Here is a 7,300-nt window from a genome sequence, read left to right on the forward strand (position 1 = left end):
GGTGCTTCACGCTCGAAATCCCAGCACTCTGGGAAGTTGAGGCAGGAGGATGGGGAATTCCAACCCAGCCTCGGTAACTTAAGGACGTTGTGGGGCTCAGTCTGTAAATAATAACAGGAGCTGGGCTCAGCGCTCAGTGCAAAGGCCCCAGGTTCGACCTCAGAATGAAAGAGCAAAGAAAAGCAGCACGCACAGCGCGCACTGCTGGGGTCCGGGCCCGGGCCCGGGCCGGGGTGATGCCGTCTGCCCCACGTCCTTCCTGCGACACCGCGCTGCTATCTTGGTTGCACTGTGACCCTCGGGGACCCCGAGACAGGACAAGCGACCCTCCTGGCCTAGCCTGGGCCGCCCCAAAGACCCGGAGAGCGGAGCGCGGGCGGTGGGGTCGGGGGTCTTGGCCTCCGTATCCCGGGCTCCGGGCTTTGCGCGCGCCCCGCAGAGCGCAGTGCGCAGCCAGGCAGCAGGGCCGGCCGGGCACGGCGGGGACAAAAGGCGAGGTGAGCGGCGCCTCCGGGCGGAGGGCGCGCGTGGGGCTCGGAAAGGCTTCCAGGTGTTGGGTGCGCCGGGAGGGAAAGCCGGGTCGTGGAGGGCGGCGGGGCGAGCACTGTGGAGGTGACAAATGGCCCACGGGGCGCGCTCTACTTGCGTGGGCCCCGCCCAGACTGCCTCCAGCGCGTGCAGCCGGGAGAAAAGGGGCCCCGGGCCCCGGGGGCCCGCAGTTGGAGGGACTAGGGCTCTCGGAACCGATCCCATTTAGGTCCTGGGAACAAAGGCTGATTCCAGAGTTCAGGAAAGGGTGTGCGTGAGCGCACGTGCGTTTCTGTATGTGTGCATGTGTGCGCGCGTGTGTGGCCGCCCGGGCGCCGGGCAGGCGACCGCGACAGCCATTCAGGCCCCGGGGGCACCAGGCGTTTTTCTGGGAAAGTTCTTTTGATCCTTGGTCACAAGGCTCTTCAGGAAAGAGAGCCACCTACTTTATATACTGCAGGTTTTCTTTAATCAACTTTTACTATAGAGCTAAGTGTTACTTCGGGGCCTGAAAGGTTTTTTATTATCCCTTTAAAACAATAAATGTGTTAATTTCTCCTGAATAAACACTCTACTCAGGAAGAGTACTTTCACGCCTTGCTTAAGGGGATGGTAGAGCGAGACGCTGCGCTTCCGTCCTTTCTGGTCCTTTCTCAGTGCTGTGGTGGCCTCCAGTTTGCAGAAGTTTGTAAAAAAAAAAAAAAAAAATGTGGATGGGCGTCTTAAAGGGCAGCCAGGATCAGGCCAGTGGCTATTCTCTTAGATCGCGGGAGATTCGCAGAATTGTTTGTCACCAACCCACTGTGCTCGCCCAGAAAGTTTGTTTCCAGGAAACAAGCCTGGATTTCAAAAGTGAAGCAGCTCGGTGGAAGGCTGGGGAGGGAAGGTGCTCCCCGGACAAGGCCAGTGAAAGCTTGAATATTTGCTACCTGAGGTAGCAGGGTAGGCAGGGCCTTTGACGCAGTCAGAAGCCGTGCAGGCTGAATTCCATCTCAGCCTTTCTAGGTATTGCAGGCGGCTTCTAATGGTTTATTCATGGTTTCAGGTTTTTTGTGTGTGTGTGTGTGTGTGTGTGTGTGTGTGTGTGTGGTGTTTGTTTGTTTGTTGTACTGAGACAAGTGCTAGCTATGTAGCCCAGGCTGGCTTCAAACTCACAGCACTCTTCTTGCCTCAGTCTCTCTTGCACTGGGATAACAGGTGTGCACCACTGTGGCCCTGGCTCAGATTTTTTTTTTTTTTTTTTTTTTTTTGTGGTACCAGGGATTGAACTCAGGACCCCACGCTTGCCAGGCAGGCGCTTACTCTACTGAGCTGTCTCCCTGGCCCTCAGATGTTTTTAATGCAAGATCAATACTTGAAATCTTTTACTGGACCAGGAATTTGAAGCTAGACTATAAGTATCTACATTTTGGTCTCGTTTTTGATATGAAATATTATAGTCTCATAAAGCCTGTTAGTTTCTGTGCTTAATACAAATTGATTGGTCTTTCTTTGGTTGGAAAGAAAGGCCTCTCAGTTGGTCTTTCTTGGTGAGCAATTCATCAGGCTCCCGACCTGAAATGCACATGCTCATTTGTTCAACATTAGAAACCCTTCTCTGTCTCTGTCTCTGTCTCCGTCTCTGTCTCCATCTCCGTCTGTCTGCCTGTCTGCCTGCCTGTCTGTCTGTCTGTCTGTCTGTCTGTCTGTCTGTCTCTCTTTCTCTCTCTCCCCCACCACCCCCCTTTTTCACAAAATCTGTGCCCAGTTTGGAGCTTCAACATCTAAGTTATTTAGCAACTCTAGTGTATTCTGAGACTGTCTCAAAGGAGAGCTAATAAAAGGTTCAGAACTCCAAGCCAGGGATGGTATACCTCAGCGCTGCGGAGGCTGAGGCGGGGACATGCTGTGCATTCTCGGGCTGCCTGGCCTACTTAGGAAGATCAAGGCCAGCCTGCACTACAAAGTGAGACTCTGTCTCAGAAAAACAAACCAAAACAAAACCCACTACCAAGAAAAAAAGAACATACAGGAGAGTTTAAAAATAAAACCCATAGGGCCAGGGAGATGGCTCAGTGGAATAAGCGCTTCCCTGGCAAGCGCAAGGACCTGAGTTCAATCCCTGGTTCTGCCAAAAATAAAATAAAAGTAAAACCCATAGATTGTGGCCCACAAGCACTGTGAATTGTTTGGCATATTTTATCTTGCATGAAAATGAAAATTTGCCGAGTTCTAAAAGTTGGTCAGAATTACTTGTGATATAGATTTTATGGATGTCATTTTGTATCTTGTTTTTTCATGGAAAAATCATAAGTGTTTCCTATCTCATTATTTCTTTGATGGCATCATTTAAAATAATTTTATAGGGCCGAGGAGATGGCTCAGTAGAATAAGAGCTTACCTGGCAAATGCAAGGGCCTGAGTTCAATCCCCAGTTCCACCAAAAAAATTATATTCTATTGTGTAGGTAAATTATTTAACTATCCACAGATGAATTGGGGTCTTTTCTCTTGATAAGGCTTCTCGGGCTGGTGGTAACACACACTGCTGCAACTTGCCTGTCCTCAGAAAGTGGCTAAAGATGTCAAACTTCAGTAACTTGAGGAGAAATAGATAAGGCCCTCTGCTACCAGTGGATGTAGTCCAGCTCATTACTTTTTTTGGCAGAACCAGGGATTAAACTCAGGCCCTTGTGCTTGCCAGGCAAGCGTGTATTCTACTGAGCTATCTCCCCGGCCCCCAAGCCCCGCTCATTTTCAACTGTGCCGTATGCCACTATCTGTCCTTGTAATATAATTATCTGTATTTTGTCAAGCCATCAAACCATGGTTCTTGGGAACAGAAATTTGTGTCTTTTTTTTTTTTTTTTTAATTCACAGTTCTGGGGATGGAACCCAGGGCCTTCACACTGAGGCACATCCCCAGCCTTTTTAAACTTTTTATTTTGATGCAGGGTCTTGCTAAATCGCTAAGTTTCCCAGGCTGGGCTTGAATTTGTGACCCTTCTGCCTCAGCCTCCTGAGTAGCTGGAATTACAGGCACGTGCCACCATGCCCAGCTCCATTCTAAACATTTCAAAGGATCAGCATATTGGTGCTTGGATCATTTCCTTGGCATAATAAACATTTCTGCGTTTGCTACTCATAATTTAAAAATCTGAGACTAATGCCTGCCACAGTAGTGTGCTCAGACTTTCTTTTAGTACAACTTTGTGAGTAAATACCTGTATCCTGTCAATTTTATTTGTGGGAAGAATGACTTATTAAAAATGTGAATAAAAATTAAAGAAATGGGCCAAACCACACACAAAAAAATTGCTAAGTTTTCAGAAATGAGCCTGAAAGTTGGCCCAAACAGTTAACCTGACCTTCAGGCTCAGCAAGGTGCAAGGCTGAGTTTGAGATTGGAGCGAATATTTTGAGATCAGAGAGAAACATTTTGTCTCAAGCTGTCTGACCTTGGGAATGTTGCTGCAGATTCCTACAGCTCTTCTTAGTCATCTGATACTGGCTCTGAGAACTTTTCAGTCTTTTTTTTTTTTTTTTTTTTCCTTTTTGAGACAGGATTTCACTATGAAGTTCAGATTGGCCTTGAACTCACTCTGTAGCCCAGGCTGGTCTCCAGCTCGCAGTGATCCTCCTGCCTCAGCCTCTCAAGTGCTGGGATTACAGGCCTGCACTACCATGCCCTGCTGAGGGCAAAGGGTGGCACTGCTGCTGAGAACCAGGTTCCCAGGCCTTCCAGGGTGGGCCAGGAGCTCAGCGCTGGCATCTCTAAAGGTTCCCAGGCCAGACGCCACTGGGGAGTCTCGCGGAGTCTGTGTCCTGACGTCAGGACACCACTTGGCCCCACTGCCTCACTCAGTAGGACAGACACAGGGTCCCCTGCACAAGCTGACAGGGCAGCACTAGTCAGTTCCACCAGCTGCCCTGCACCCCATCTTCCAGCACTGCCCTTGCCACCCGGGGTGCTAGCGAAGGGCTGGAAGGCCCCTGCAGAGCACTGGCCAGCTCGGGGCCTCTGCCTGTCTTCCACCTTTTGTCAAGCAGATTCATTTCCCCAGCTCAAATTCTGCTTTTTCTAAACTTTTGATTGTTTGATTTTGGGCTTTGTTTTTGTTTCTTTGTACTGGGAAGTAAGCCCGTGGCCTTCACACCAAGCTTGTCTCTTTTCTTTTTAAAGATTTATTTATTTAGACAGGATCTCACTGTCTGGCCCTGTGCTCACTTTTGTAGCCCCCAGGCTGGTCTTGAACTCTCAGTGACTCTTCTGTCTCAACCTCCCAAGTGCTGGGATTACAGGTGTGTGGTTCCCGGGCTGGCACAGCATGTGGAGCCAGGGTATCAAATTTGGGACTTTGCACTTGCCAGGCAGGTGCCTATTCCTCTGAGTTATCTCCCAGGCTCTTCACTTTCTCTCTCTCTTTTTACAGGGTCTCACTAAGTTGTCCAAGCAGGACTCAAACTTTCAATCCTTCTGCCCCCGCCTCCCACTGTACTGGGGCTCGAGGTGCACACCACCCCAGACAGCTTTCTCTCTATTTCTATCGCCCCATAGTTGTTTCTACCAGTAGCAGCAGTATCTTCACAGATAAACCGTGGCTGGAGCTCAGAATCTGTACCTTTTGTACCCTTTAACAGGTGGCGTAACACTTAGCACAGAGTAAGCTGTGTAGTGAGATCTGGTCTTGAAAAGGCCAAACCAAACCAACCCCAATTAACAAACTCCGGCTTACAAATAAAACAGTAAAGTTGGACTGTATATTATGCCCAGAACTTCACATATAACTCAGAAGCAGGATGTATAGAACTTGGACCCACTTGGAAAGCACCCCTAACACCTACCACGGCCTCATGGCTCTTGGAATGGGGCTGGGGTCCCCAGGGGTGCACATCCTGTGAGGGCTCACTAAGCATGGAGAAGCAAATCCCTTGCTGGGATCCACAGCCTTTCAGGTTGTGTTTCAGGTCGTTTGTGTGGGTGAAGGTGTCGCTACTGACCCTCTAGCCACATTAACCTTGTGTGAAGGGTGCCCAGCCCTGCCGAGGTTCTCACAGAGATGACAGCAGCTGCCTCCCTGTTCCTCAGGGCCAAGGGACAAAGCCGGGTCTGGATGAAGGGATGAAGGGACTCTGAGCCATGCCTGGGTGATGGGTTAGGGCAGAGGGTAGACACAGAATGGTTCTTAAGAAGATACATAATATTATCAGTTTAAAATTTTTTTCCTGTATTATTTATTTACTATCTTTATTAAGATCTTTATCTTGAGAGAATTATAGCTTTATATACAAAGAAATGGGGCTGAGCTCCCACATGCCCTTTGTGTAGCTTCTCCCAGTGGGAAGTTCTTGCAAAACTGGTGCACCATCATAACTTTGGTCCAGTCAGATACACACAGGGGGGTGTGATTGAAAAAGACTGTGCTTCGATTTTTTAAAAAATTACAGTAAAGGTCACTTTGCCATGAATCCCCTGAAAATCCTCCCTTCACTTTGAAAACACTCACCCCATCATCCTTGCCACTTCCTTTTTTTTTTTTTTTTGGCGGAACCAAGGATTGAACTCAGGCCCTTGCGCTTGCAGGGAAGCGCTTATTTCGCTGAGCCTTCTCCCCAGCCCTTTAAATGTTTTGTCAGAACCAGGGATTGAACTCAGGCTCTTGCGCTTGCCAGGGAAGTGCTTATTCCACTGAGCCTTCTCCCTAGCCTGTCCTTGCCACTTTCTGCAGCACCTCTGGAGTCTTCTTCTTTGAGGGTCTTTCCAGGTGACATAAAAATACAGTGAGTGCTGCCACCTCCGAGCGCCAGCCCGCAGAAACACAGCTTGGAAAAGCATGACACTGTACCCTCATCCACCTTAGTCGCTGGAGCAGGTGTCATGTGAGTTCTGGTCTTTAAAGTCAATGAGCTTGAAAGGGAGACTGCTTGAATCCAGTGAGGACACCCAAACAGCCAGGACAGCCCAGTTAAAAATCTCAGGAGCTGGCTGTGGTGGCACATGCCTGTAATCCCAGCACTTGGGAGGCTGAGGCAGGAGGCTTGTTGAGAGTTTGAGGCCAGCCTGAGCTACAAAGTGAGCTCAAAGGCCAGCTTGAATGGCATAGCAAGACCCTGTCTCAAAAAGACAACGAAAGAGAAACAAAAAGTCAGTCAGGAAAGAGGACTCCAGAGATGCTGCTGAAAGTGGCAGGGGGCTGGGTGTGGCTGAGAATGCCTGTGATCTCAGCATGTGGGAGGCTAAGGCAGGAGGAGTGCCATGGTTTGAGGCTAGCCTGAGCTATCTAGTGAGTTTAAGGTCAGCCTGGACTACATAGCTTTAAAAAAAAAGAGAGAGAGACAAAGAAAGGAAAGAAAGAAAAAGAAAACTAGAAAAGTGGCAAGAGGCCCGGGGGAGATGGCTCAGTAGGATAAGTGCTTGCCTGGCAAGTGCAAGGGTCTGAGTTCAATCCCCAGTTCCACCAAAACGTGGCAAGGATGATGGAGTGGGATGAGTGTGTTCAAAGCAAAGGGAATTAATGATAATGTGCCAATCCATGGGTTTGATCTTTAAATGTCAAACAGTGCACCATGTTTTTGATCACCCTTTGTAGTTCTATTTCAACAAAGACCTTGGAGGCTTCTCTTTTGTAACGATAGCTATTTCAGCTTCATATCTGTGAGCTCGGCAGCACTGATCTGTTCTCTACTTCTATAATTTTGTCAATTAAAAATGTTATAAATGTTATTGAATAGTATGCTTCCTTTTTTAAAAAAAATTTTATTTATGGAGCTGGGGAGATGGCTCAGAGGAATAA

This window comes from Octodon degus, unplaced genomic scaffold (assembly GCF_000260255.1).
Source record: "Octodon degus isolate 3935 unplaced genomic scaffold, OctDeg1.0 scaffold00151, whole genome shotgun sequence".
NCBI classification, from domain to species: Eukaryota; Metazoa; Chordata; class Mammalia; order Rodentia; family Octodontidae; genus Octodon; species Octodon degus.